The 12,818-nt window shown below is 46.8% G+C and overlaps 1 protein-coding gene across 6 annotated transcripts in view; it reads left to right on the top strand.

Annotated features, from left to right (window-relative positions):
* The first annotated feature begins 1,162 nt into the window (after positions 1-1,162).
* Positions 1,163-12,818, top strand: part of DLGAP2 (DLG associated protein 2) — a 911,233-nt gene continuing 899,577 nt past the window's right edge. For 4 of the 6 annotated variants that reach the window (XM_083177372.1, XM_083177368.1, XM_083177369.1 and 1 more), the window contains exon 1: positions 1,163-1,404. The gene's annotated coding sequence lies outside the window, so the exon portion shown is untranslated. Of the gene's footprint in view, positions 1,405-1,803; positions 1,822-12,818 lie in introns of those variants that run through there. The other 2 variants (XM_083177371.1, XM_083177370.1) reach the window with 2 other exon arrangements.

Here is a 12,818-nt window from a genome sequence, read left to right as displayed (position 1 = left end):
TACCCTCCTGTATTCTGCAGGAGACTCCCTGAAATAGCAGCAACCTCCCTGATTCTCTGAAGAGTCTAACAATCTCTGTGATTTCACCTTACCCACATTATGCAGCTGTTACAGTTTTGGGGGAAAAAAATACATCAGAGATATATTTACAGTAAATGGGACCACCAGCGCCTTTTCCCTGCATTGGTTATAAGGCACAATTTCTTGTTGGTATGGGTATGAGTCGACCTGTATACATTGGGTCAACCCCTGAAGGTCGACACCTGAAAAAAGGTTGACATGCCTAAGGTCAATAGGGTCAGAAGGTTGACACAAACATTAGGTCGACAACAGAAAGGTTGACAGTTTAAAGATCGACATGAGATTTTCCCGTTTTTTTTTTTTGTCCCGAATGTGTACTGCGTCCCCTTGCATGGCTCGCGATGCTTCGGGCATGGTGCTTCACTGAGCTTAGCACACTATTTTATTCTCCCACCATGCTGTAGTGGATGGCAGGGCATGAAATGTCAACCATGTCAACTCTTTTCGACCTTGCCAAATTTCAACCTAATGCTTGTGTTAACTTTCTGACCCTGTTGACCTTACCCATGTCAACATATTTCAGGTGTAGACCTAAGGCCTGTTGATCTTCAGTGGTTGACCCACTGCATGTCAACCTTAATAAGGTTGACCTAATGACCCTATCCTGTGGCCATTGATATGTCACCACTTGTAAAACACCCTAAATGAATGAGCACATCACTTATCAGTGTATTTTCTTCAATAACTGCAGACGCTCTTACTAACTGCTTTAGGGTTCATCTACTTTTGGATGTAAGTAATTTTTTGACATGCCACTCAAATGTAGCAGTACATGTCCACACTTTTAGGCGTTACCACAATCTCCTTGCCATGCTATTTCAAAAGTAGGCATGTATGGGGAAGATGTTAGGAGATGTACTGTAACCCCAGTAAAGCAATAGTGGTGACCTGCAGAGAAACACTCCGTCTTGCAGATAAGTTTTATTTGCTCATTTCATCCTGTAACCTGTGGAACCCATCGCGCTAATATAAGCCTCATGCCGACCTTTCCAAGATGGCGCCCTAAAGCAGACGCTGTACGTACTACGCATGCCCAAAAAATGAATGCTCGTCTGACGCATGCGCACAGTTTGATCCTCTCACGCGGGGAGAGCTGTTTGGCGAGGGGTTCGGACAGCACCAGCAGCTGCAGGGGAGACTCGCAGGAGCAATGACGGCTCGCCTGGCAGCCTGCACGGACAGTGACACTTCCATGCGCGGAGCTGGGGGAGTAGCGCACATGCCGCACGCTGAGCCCTTCTGAACTTTATATCGCTGCTCAGCGGCCGGGGCGCACTGCTACAGGGGTGATGCCCTGAGTGTGGACGCACACATCTGAGGAAGGTAAGGCTGCTGCTGGAGACCAATGCCAACTTGCGAGTGGTCAGTAGGCATATGCCGTAATGCGTGCGCCGCTTGTCCGACAACTTATACTCACTGTCATGTGCGGGAGTGGAATACAATCCGGAACGGTCCGGAACGCTCGGCTAACTGGAGCAACCTCTGCCGCTGTAGGGTCCAGGGGGTGCCCGTGGCAGCTGTCACCGGGGAGGAGGAGAGATCTTCACAGCCTCCCCGTGTGCTCTGGAGATGGGGTAGAAGCCGGAATGGTCCGGAACATACTAGGTGGCTGTAATCTCTCACACATCGGTTTCAACTGCCACAGACAACACCCGGGCTGGGATAGCACAGTGGCAGAGGTCGCTGCAGGGAGCTGCTCCGGTCCGGCGTTCCGGATTTGTATCCAATTCATGGCACACGGTAGGAGCATAGCCAGGTCCGTGCTGCACAGTGCAGGGGGAAGTTATTAATGTCATATTGTACATTCCACTACTAGACAGAGTTGTGCTGAGGCGACCATGAGACGTGCCGGGGTCACTACATGTGTTACTAGTATGTACATGGTGGTGATTAGCGCTGGTGGCATGTCTCCTGGCATGTAGGAACTCTTGTATGTGTAAGATGGTCGTTTTCTGGCTCTCGTGTGTTCTGTACATATGGCTGCATCTGTCTGATATGTACAATATATGACTTATGGAATAACACAGCTGCACGGTGACAGATTTTCATTCAGCTGCATGTATCACCCAATGTCCCCTTCCTCCTGGCTGATGAGTAGTGAGTGCAGCGATGTGACGCTGAATCACTGTCTGTCTTACTATGGTGAGTATTTGAGAACATCATTCACTACAGTATGTTACTGCGATGCTGGTGTATCGGGCTGGAGCTACTGTAAATGCCATCTCTTATACTGTTCTTGGTGGCTGTCCTGAGAACATCCATTTGATCTGAAGTGACCATTGTGCTAAATGGATGGTTGTGCTGGGTAACAGCTGGGGTAGGGGGCAATGTGTAATGTTACATGGCAGCACGGGTAACTAGCGGGGTATTATTAAAGACAGTTGAGAGTTGTTGGTCCTACAACTGTCCAGGATGTTTTACTTCCAGCTTTAATATAAGTGGGTTTAACATTGAGCACGGAGTAATAGCAGCAGTGTATGGCCAAGGTAACATGGGGCATAGTAAGAGCAGCGGTACACCACATACTGTACTGTAGGATGGGATTAGACCGCATGCGATGAGCAGCAGTATAATATACACTGTGGTCCCTGCCGCCGCTGTCCATGGTGCTGATGCGCCAGCCAGAGTGAAGCCGTGAGTGAGGGTGACAGGGAGAGCATTGGAAACGGTGCCAGTGAGTCACTATCACAGGGAGCAGCTGAGCTCTCTTGTCTCCTATTCAGGCTAAAATAAGCTCTCTTCCACCCCCTCCTCGCAGGTGCTTCAACTGAGGGAGGATATCAAGTCTAATAAATAATACAAATGTGTCTGGAGGGTAGGCATCTCTCCCACATGTGCATCCTGTGGGTGGTGGCAACTTTAGACCTTTCCTGCAAACCGATGTCTGTTTACATATTTTAATCTCCATTAACAGCAAATATGCAATAAGTAGCGTGTATGCAGAGTGATGCTTTTCTATAGAGTTGTAGAACTTATGGAATTGATAAAGTATTCCCAACCCTGCTGATAAATCATGTGATCTACTGTATTACCTTTACTGCTTTATTCAATATTATTGTCGACATTGTCCTTAATATTATGAGGTATTATTGATCCAATTAAACTTTGCAGGAACAGCAGTTGCTGTAACACAGTGTTCCTATTTCTTGTTCTCCACACGCTTGTTCATGCACTTGCTTAATATTGTGAATTGCCTCCTTCCCTGCAGTGTGACGAGTATATGTCCAGCTCCAGCCTCCCAAAAGTGGCTTTATATTAAAGTATATACATTTTATTATATATATAAATTTAGTATAAAAAAACACATAAATATACATGAATACATACTAATGTAAAGCCTATGTTCTCATCTTAATACATTGAGGCTCTTTTGGAATGCTGGGGCTGAACATACACATGCAGCTCGTTTCAAGATCCTGCAGTGACTAATGGGAAAATGTCCCTCTATTTTAAGGATTATCTTCAAATAACGCCATTTGGAAATGGCATTATACAAAGTAGTGGTGTGTACACACGGTACAATCCAGCATGAGATTTTGACTATATATTGCATGCAGGTCGCACAGGTTTTTTACCTTTGCGATCCCGATGCGCGCTCCCGGGACAGCACAAATCGAAATCCATATAGACAGGGCAGCGATGACTATATAGTGGAAATCTAATGCAGATAGCATGCATTGTATGTAAATAGCACATGAGTTAGCAAAGATTGCATAGCAAGTTGAATAGCAAAGGAATCTCACCATGTGTACACACCATAAACTTTCATTGGTAATGGTGTGTACACACGTACAATCCAGCATCCAATTTTGACTATGTAGTCAAAATCACATGCAGATTGCACAGGTTTTTTACCTTGCGATCCCGATGCGCGCTCCCAGGACAGCACAAATCGAAACCCAGTTAGACAGGGCAGCAATGACTATACAGTGCAGATCTGTATTATATAGTCAAAATCGCATGTCGGGTGGTTTGCTGTGCGATTTGATCTGATCGACTGTGTGTACACACCATGAGTTTAATGTTATGCATGCTGAATATCATAAATCGTTAAAAGCACAATAGAGAGCAATGGATGGCTCCCTTATGTGCATTATTCAGCAAGATGGGTATTAACATAGAAGATAACTGCATTTTGTAACATGAAGATTAACATCCTGAATAGAATCCTTGATGTACATTCATGCTTGTATTCAGTCTTTAATTTAAAGTCTGGATAAATTGGTTTTAACCAGTTTGCTGGGTTTGGCTGCTGTCCAATGTTCTGTAATGTGCACGCCTATGCAGCACACACTGTATTCATTAAGTTGCTTTACAGAACATGCATGGTGAAATCTTTCACGATTATAACTGCAGTTGTTAAGTTCCTTAACAATTGGATACATAGCACTTCTTGCTAATTGTAAAAAGAAGTGTTAGAGGTGCTAATAACAAAATGCCGTATTGACATTGACTTTTACAATTTCAGGTGATAAGAAGTAGTTGCAGGTAAATTGATGCAAGGCAATAATTGAAAGTTTATAAATGCTATCTGTATTTTGCTCAAGGGGGGGGGAAAAACTGTTTTTAAACCAATATAGCCTGATAAACACTAGATTCGCAAGAAATATATGGCTGTGTTTTTTTTTCTTCTTACATTTTTCTTAAATGTTTATGAAAATGATCTTCCCCTCTCAGTGTTGGTATGTATTAGTGAAATCATAGATTATTGAGTAGCTGATTGCAACCCCCCCCCCCCCCCCCCATTATGCGGCTGTTACATTTTTTGGGGGGAAAAATAAATCAGATTAATTGAAAAAGGAATAATCATGCAATATCCCTGCATTGGTTATTAGGCACAATACTGCATATGTCTACATGCATTTTCAAAACATGCAGCTGCTTTGGCCACGTCAAAATCAGGTGTAAATGCTTTGCTTCAGAATAGAGATCTTTCTCCACCTCTATTGAGCCACATTTCCAATGAAATGCTACTAAGCTGCTGCTGTCTTCCTAGGATCTTTAGGTCATGCTGAGCAGCACAACTAGATACAGATACATAGACAAATGCTTCCATAAGGTACGTTGTTTCAGTTTAACTTTTCTTTAAAAGATTTGTCAAATGAAACGTATTACAAAGTGATACAGCATGCTGTTCTGTACTCATTGTACAACTGCATACTGATGACCTTGCAGTGATGTCATCTGTGAATAATAATAATGTTACAGTATGCAATCATTTCAAATACAGAGAATGTGGTAGGCATACCAAAAATATTCCCCCTACAATGATAGTATTATTTAATACATACTTGCTACAATAATTCCATACCCCTTTTACACCAAAACGCCGGGTTGCATCCGGGTTTTTGGACCCAGCTTCAACCTGGGTGCGACCTGGCGTTTGTTACCTTTTACACAAAGTCTGCCCCGGCAAACTTCACTGGCGCCCCGCCTCCCCATCTCCGTGCACCGGGAACCCCTGCAACGTCATAGCCGCGCTGGGGGCAAGCCCAGCCCCAAGGTACCCTGCTGGGTGGCCACCAGCCTCTGTGCACCCCCCTAGCCCCCTCCCCCCAGGAGAATGGATGCCGCACACAGGCATCCATTCACCTCCTCCCTGCCCCGTTGCTGTCTGCACAGTACAGCAGGCAGCAACCTCCATGTTGACTGCAGGACGCTGCAGTCCGGCGGTTGGGCTTCCCCCAGAGCTGCCTTCTACCCAGGTCAGGACCTGGGTATTAAGTCCAGTGTAAAGGGACACGGGTTAACCCTTTTTACACTGCCGCTGACCCGGGTCCACAAGGGAAAAAACATTTTTTTTTGTGGCGGTGTAAAAGAGGTATTATATTTGCTTATAACTAATATTCGATTAGTAGTCCTTTTGAACTAGTAAAGAAACTTGACATGTTAAATAATAATCATCTCTTATACTATCTCAGCATTACTAAAATACTATGTTATTTCTATCAACTGGTTTAGTAGTGATCAATTATGCATACTTTAGGAGGTGCAAACAAAAATGAGCATTAACTGCAGCCTTGATTCTAATCATGGTAAAGCCCCATACACGTTAAACGACAGGGGCCGTGGTCGATATAATTAATAATATCCCGATATTGGGTGTACACCCAGAACGATATTGGTAAATTATATAGTTCAGTAACATCATCGGGAACCACTGAACAGACAGGTAATAGTGTTCACTCTAGGAGTGACAGCGTGCAGGGCGCCGGGGGGGTAGACCGGGCACGACAACGTCACAGCTGGGGGCATGCCCGGGCCGCCGACGTCATGAAAGGGGCGTGTCCGGCCCGCCGATGGCATGAAAGGGAGGTGCCTGGGCTGCCGCTGTCATGAAAGAGTCGTGCCCGGGCCGCCGCCATCATTAAAGGGGGCGGGCCCGACTGCCTCCGTCATCAAAGGGGGCGGGCCCGGCCCCTCCGAAGCCACTGTGCTGCCGGGGAAGCGCCGGGCATCGCCGTCTGCGGCGATGCTGGGCTTCCCCGTGAGCCTTTTTTAGCGGGGCGCTGCGAGAGGGGCAGGGCGCATTTTGCCCTTTAAAAATCGGGCAGGGCGCAGCGCCCCGCTAAAACAGCCTAGCGGGAACACTAGTTAATTTGGCTGCTTAGCTAAATCAACTTGCATGTTTAGAGACGGCGAGAATTCCCCAAAACAGCGAGACCCGCGGCTAATGCAGAAAACTCGCTGTATTTAGCCGCGAGTCTCGCTGGTTCAGGAGCCGCATATGCCAATTCCCCCTCGTTAAAAAAATGGAGCGAGGGGAAATTGGCGTATGAAGGGGCTGCGTTGAATACTGACAGGGTGAGTGGTGACAGCGAGCAGGAAGCTCTGCTCACTGTCGCCGCTCGCCCACAGCATTGAATACCTGCCCATGTGTATCAACTCTCAGTTAATTTAAACTGCCCATAAATGTTCTTAGTAACTATATAAAAATTATATTTTATTGGGAACTCTGTTTTGCTTGCAAAAAGTACTTATCAATATTGACCACCATTCTAATGCGCTTGTAAACACAATCTACATATGATCAAACATGTCCAGTGAGGGTATTTTGCATTTTATTTATTTTATTTCCACCATGTATCTTATAATTGTATTTATTGAATTATATATTGAATCCATAATGCAAGTTGCCTGTTTTAGAACAAAACATTTTAGTAACAATGTAAGTCGTTTAGTAATGTTAGGATTTTTGCATATTAGGTTTGAGTTAAAACAGGACAGTGTTTTTGATTTAAACATATAATTCTCTTTTATAATACTGTGTTCAGATAATTTTGTACGTTTAGGCATGGTATTGCTAACCTAGTTCATTTTACGGTCTGGATGTGTATAAGCAACATGACTCATTACTACAGATGTTCTTTTCACTAGACTGTTCATTAGCACATGGCATTATATCCATATTTCAGGCCATAGAAATATATTTGCTATCAATTGAACTATACCAACATTTTTAGATATTATTCTTCATTTTACACGTTTATCCATTTCGCACAGGGTTCATGCACCTAAAATCTTAAGCAGTGAAATTGCTCTAATACATTACTTTACATAAATTAGGGTTCACTCTTGCTTTTTGGTCGGGCAGGGCGCCAGGGGGTGGTCCGGGCCCACCGATGTCACACGTGTAGGTGGTCCCGGGCCGCCGACGTCACAAAAAGGGCGTGCCCGGGCTGCAACATCATGAAAAGGGGCATGCCCGGCCGCCACCGTCACTACAAAAAACAAAAATGAGCATTAACTGCAGCCTTGATTCTAATCATGGTAAAGCCGTAAATCAAGATGCCGTCACTACAGGGGCGAAAGTGCCGTGATGCCGGGGAAGCACCGGTTATCGCCGTCTAAGGCGGCGCTGGGCTTCCCCGTGCAAGCAGTCTGGGCAGGCACCAGGCTGTTTTAGCGGGGCAGGGCGCATTTTGCCTTTTAAAAATCGGGCAGGGTGCAGCGCCCCGCTAAAACAGCCTAGCGGGTACACTAAATTATGACTCAAACTATATTTAATTACAATAGTTTTTCTCAATGAATAAAATATCAGATTTTTACCTATTTTAATTAACATTATTAATTTTCTTTAAGATTGTTCAGATTATTTAAAAAATTAATTAAAACCGTAATTAAAATGAAAGTCCAGATATGTATATACGTTTTTCCTTTTTTTTTAGGTATATTGTTACATCAGTTCAATAGTCTTGGCTAGATGAAATATTCATTTCCTAGAGTTACTGTGTGTTCTTTTAATTCACATAAATTAATAGAAAGAAGTTATTACATTGACAGCAAGATATCATCTATATTATAGTTTTACTTTAATAATAAGCTGCTGCATTTCAGAATTACGTTTTTTTTAATTATTTTTTTCCTAAAATTTTTTGATACTTCACTTTTCATGTTTCAATGCTAAACTTAATCTTATGTCATATCTCTGGCAGAAATGAACATCCTTTTGACCATTGTCCGACATAGCCTAAATTTGTCAAATAGGAATTTGCACTAGCCACTGTAGGTCTGATTCTGCACCACTATCCCTTTGATGATGATGAAACACTGTTCCTTAGAAGCAATTTCACAGCAAGATATGGATATACAGCAATCTGCAGCCAGTGTCTCTAAGGGTCTGTGATACTGTCTACATTCTCCATCATATGTGGGAGATGTTAGCTCACTGGTTCGTTATCTTTGCTCTGTTAAAAGGAGACACATGAGACCATAGCTTTTTTCCAGAGATTTATATTTATTTACAGGAAAAATCAAATGTTCGTTAGAACATGATACAGTCTTGTATACAGAAGTTTTAAACTCTACAAATAGCTCATATAACCCGCCCCCCATACAATCAAAAAGTGGGGATCCTTTTGGTTTGAACAACGAAAAATACAGGAATAACTACAGCTCTACGCGTTACTCTGCGAAAGGTCTCCCAGCTTCCTCAGGAGCAAATACTTGCTCCTGAGGAAGCTGGGAGACCTTTCCCAGAGAAACGCGTAGAGCTTCTCAGAACTTTAATACGCTGACACTGCCACTCTTGAGGATTACAAATATCTTTACTACTCACTGGAATTCGGGACTAGCATTCTCTACCTGGTCATCTTTCACAGCTCACAGCTCAAACATTGGGCCTGATTCTGGTTGACTATCTAAGCTGCAAATTTACGGATAGCGAGCCATCTAACGCCACCCACCGAGTGAATGTCTGCCCCCCCACTACCTTGTGATTTCCTCCGCTGCATTGCAAATGGATGTTTAGCATAATGTTCGCAAATATAAGTCAGTCTTGACTCGATCTATATTTGCAGTGTCCGATACAAGAATGGGGCAGGCGGCTGATGTCCTGTGACCTCCAGAGAGAGCTGCTCTATCTGCATGTATCCAAACTTTGAGGTCTATGTCAGCTATTACAGAGAAATAGATTACGCAACTAATATTATAAAAAGTGGCGCTATAGCACTAACCAGTACGGTATTGCTCTCAAAAATCCCCACTTCACCTTCCCCTCATATTTCTATGTCTAAAGGCCCCCATACATAGAGCCGACTTGTCCTAAGGACTAGTCGGACCCAATTCTCCTCCGAGCCGCCCGGCAGCTCCCCGGGAGGCTCACATACAATTAGGACTTGAGTTGCCATTTTTTACATGTGATAAATGTATGTGAGTTGCGATTTATCACATGTAAAAAAAAAATAACAGGGAGCTGCAGGGCGGTGAAGAGCAGTGGGGGCGGGCAGCGGCGGCTCTCAAATGAGTGGCCGACTGGGGAGGAAGGAATGGGGCAGCAGCGCTAATCAGAGGACTCGCTGTGTCCAGCGGCAGCAGCGGCGGCTATTACATCTTCAAAATAGCATGTCAAATGACTTTCCGGCTTTTGATTGGCTGAGATAGAGCACTCTCAGCCAATCAGCGGCCGCAGAGGGAGGCCACTGATTGGCTGAGAGTGCTCTACCTCAGCCAATCATTAGCCGGGCAGTCATTTGACATGCTATTTTAAAGTTGTAATTGCTGCTGCCCGTCCGCTACGGCGCTGGAGTGGACACTGATCATCATTCTGGTCACCGCCGCCCGCCCTAGCACTGCGCCCACCCCACGATTGCCGGATCTTATGTCCCGCCGGTCCGACCCCTGGGGCCGGTTCTGATACGCCCCAGGGGACGGGACTGCGCATCGGACCGGACGCCATGTCATGGAGAAACGATTTGGTCCGATTTAACGGGCCGATTGATCGCAATCGGCCGAAATCGGACCAAATAGTCTCGATGTATGCCCACCTTAAGACTGAGAAGAGCTAATCATAATTCCACTCTCCTGCATAACTTCATGTCCCACTAAATTACTATCTATTGATGGCACAGCTATCTCTTCTAAACTCAAGTACTCTGTCTTGGAGTTATCCTTGTTTTCTAAAGGGGTCATAGTGTTCACTGTAGGATTTTGTGTGGGCAGGGAGCTGCAGGGCGGTGAAGAGCAGTGGGGGCGGGCAGCGGCGGCTCTCAAATGAGTGGCTGGCTGGGGAGGAAGGAATGGGGCAGCAGCGCTAATCAGAGGACTCGCTGTGTCCAGCGCCGCAGCGGGCGGGCAGCGGCGGCTATTACATCTTCAAAATAGCATGTCAAATGACTCTCCGGCTTTTGATTGGCTGAGATAGAGCACTCTCAGCCAATCAGCGGCCGCAGAGGGAGGCCACTGATTGGCTGAGAGTGCTCTATCTCAGCCAATCATTAGCCGGGCAGTCATTTGACATGCTATTTTAAAGTTGTAATTGCTGCGGCTGCTGCCCGTCCGCTACGGCGCTGGAGTGGACACTGATCATCATTCTGGTCACCGCCGCCCGCCCTAGCACTGCGCCCACCCCACCGATTGCCGGATCTTATGTCCCGCCGGTCTGACCCCTGGGGCCGGGTCTGATACGCCCCAGGGGACGGGACTGCGCATCGGACCGGACGCCATGTCATGGAGAAACGATTTGGTCCGATTTAACGGGCCGATTGATCGCAATCGGACGAAATCGGACCAAATAGTCTCGATGTATGCCCACCTTAAGACTGAGAAGAGCTAATCATAATTCCACTCTCCTGCATAACTTCATGTCCCACTAAATTACTATCTATTGATGGCACAGCTATCTCTTCTAACCTCAAGTACTCTGTCTTGGAGTTATCCTTGTTTTCTAAAGGGGTCATAGTGTTCACTGTAGGATTTTGTGTGGGCAGGAACCGGTGGCCGGACCGGGCCTGCCGGCGTCACAAAAGGGGCGTGCCTAGGCCGCCGACGTCATGAAAAGGGGCAGGCCACCACCATCATTAAAGGGGGCGTGCCCGGCCACCGCTATCACTAAAGGGGGCGGGCCCGGCCCCACCGAAGTTGCTGCGCTGCCGCGGAGGTGTCGGGCACCGCTAAAACAGCCTAGCGGGAACACTAGGTTATTAAAATACAAGCAGCTCTCAATGGAGCGGCTCCTGGCGATACAATCCCAAATCACAGCCCCACGCCAGCCACCACCTTCTAACAGATGGGGGTAAGTGCGCATGAGACGCTCACGCGCCCTTTCTGTCTGAGCCCTCCGCCGGTCTCTAGCAGCTCCCCCAGTCTGCCCCCACTCCCTGCCCATCTCCCTGAAGCAGAGACAAGCAGAGAAGCCGCTCCCTACTGCCTTGCTGACGGGGACGTGCGAGCGTGTGAGATGCTCGCACCTCCCCATCAGATGGAGCTCCTGTCCGCCAGCCTGCACCAGCTCAGGCGATCCTGCAGGCTGGCTGACAGGCGCTGCATCTGTGCTACAAAAAAGTGTAGACCCCTTTTATTTTGATCTAAGTACATGTCGATCTTTTGACCCTGTAGACCAGGGGTGGGCAACCGGTCAGAGGTAAAGAGACGAAAAATATCGGTAGTCAAGCTTAAGAGCCGGCATCATGCGCGCGCCGAAGGCGCATGCGCCAAAAAAAGGGGTGTAGTTTATTTTGACCCCTTGGGTGGGTGTGATACAAATATGCCCCCAATAGTGCCAGATACACATATGCCCCCCACGGTGCCAGGTATGCACCACACGGTGCCGGGTATGCCCCTATGGTGCCAGAAAGCTGCTATGCTCCCACAGTGCCACAAACTGCTATGCCCCCACAGTGCAAATTTCCCAGCAGCAGCACTCACTGCTGCTGCCAGGCAGGAAGAGGACAGTCTGGTGTCCCCCTGCAGTCCTCCTGTCATGTCACTGATGGGAGGAGAGCACAGCACACCATGCGTCTCCTTCCCCCTCACTTCCCTGTGACTGGGCTGTCCACCAATCAAAGCTCGCTGGCCGGCTCCTGATTGGCTGCTGGCCCGAGAGCTCTGATTGGCGGACGGCCCAGTCACAAGGATGCACAGTAAGGGGTAGGAGTGATGCGCAATGCGTGCTCTCCTCCCCTCAGAAGGAGAAGGGATTCAGGGAACCGGCAGCAGGGGGGACTGGGACGGACGGTGGGAGCAGGAGCCTCACTTTACAAGGGGGAGAGCCGCATGAGGCTCAAGAGCCACGGGTTGGCCACCACTGCTGTAGACCATATGATGTCAACATATTGACCATCTAAATAGACACAGTTGATCTTTAATTGTCACATTGTGCAAAACTGGGACCTGGTGCGAGAAGGGATATTTGGTGGGATTGCATCACTTATATATGTGGCAGTAACACGTTACTGCTAAAGACAGCAGCAGGTTTAGGGGAAGCACACAGGAGCCGCTACAGGAAAGTATAGTTGCAG

This window comes from Crinia signifera, chromosome 3 (assembly GCF_055691185.1).
Source record: "Crinia signifera chromosome 3, ASM5569118v1, whole genome shotgun sequence".
Lineage (NCBI taxonomy): Eukaryota > Metazoa > Chordata > Amphibia > Anura > Myobatrachidae > Crinia > Crinia signifera.
Note: the sequence above shows the minus strand (reverse complement) of the source record. Positions and strands in the feature narration are given on the sequence as shown.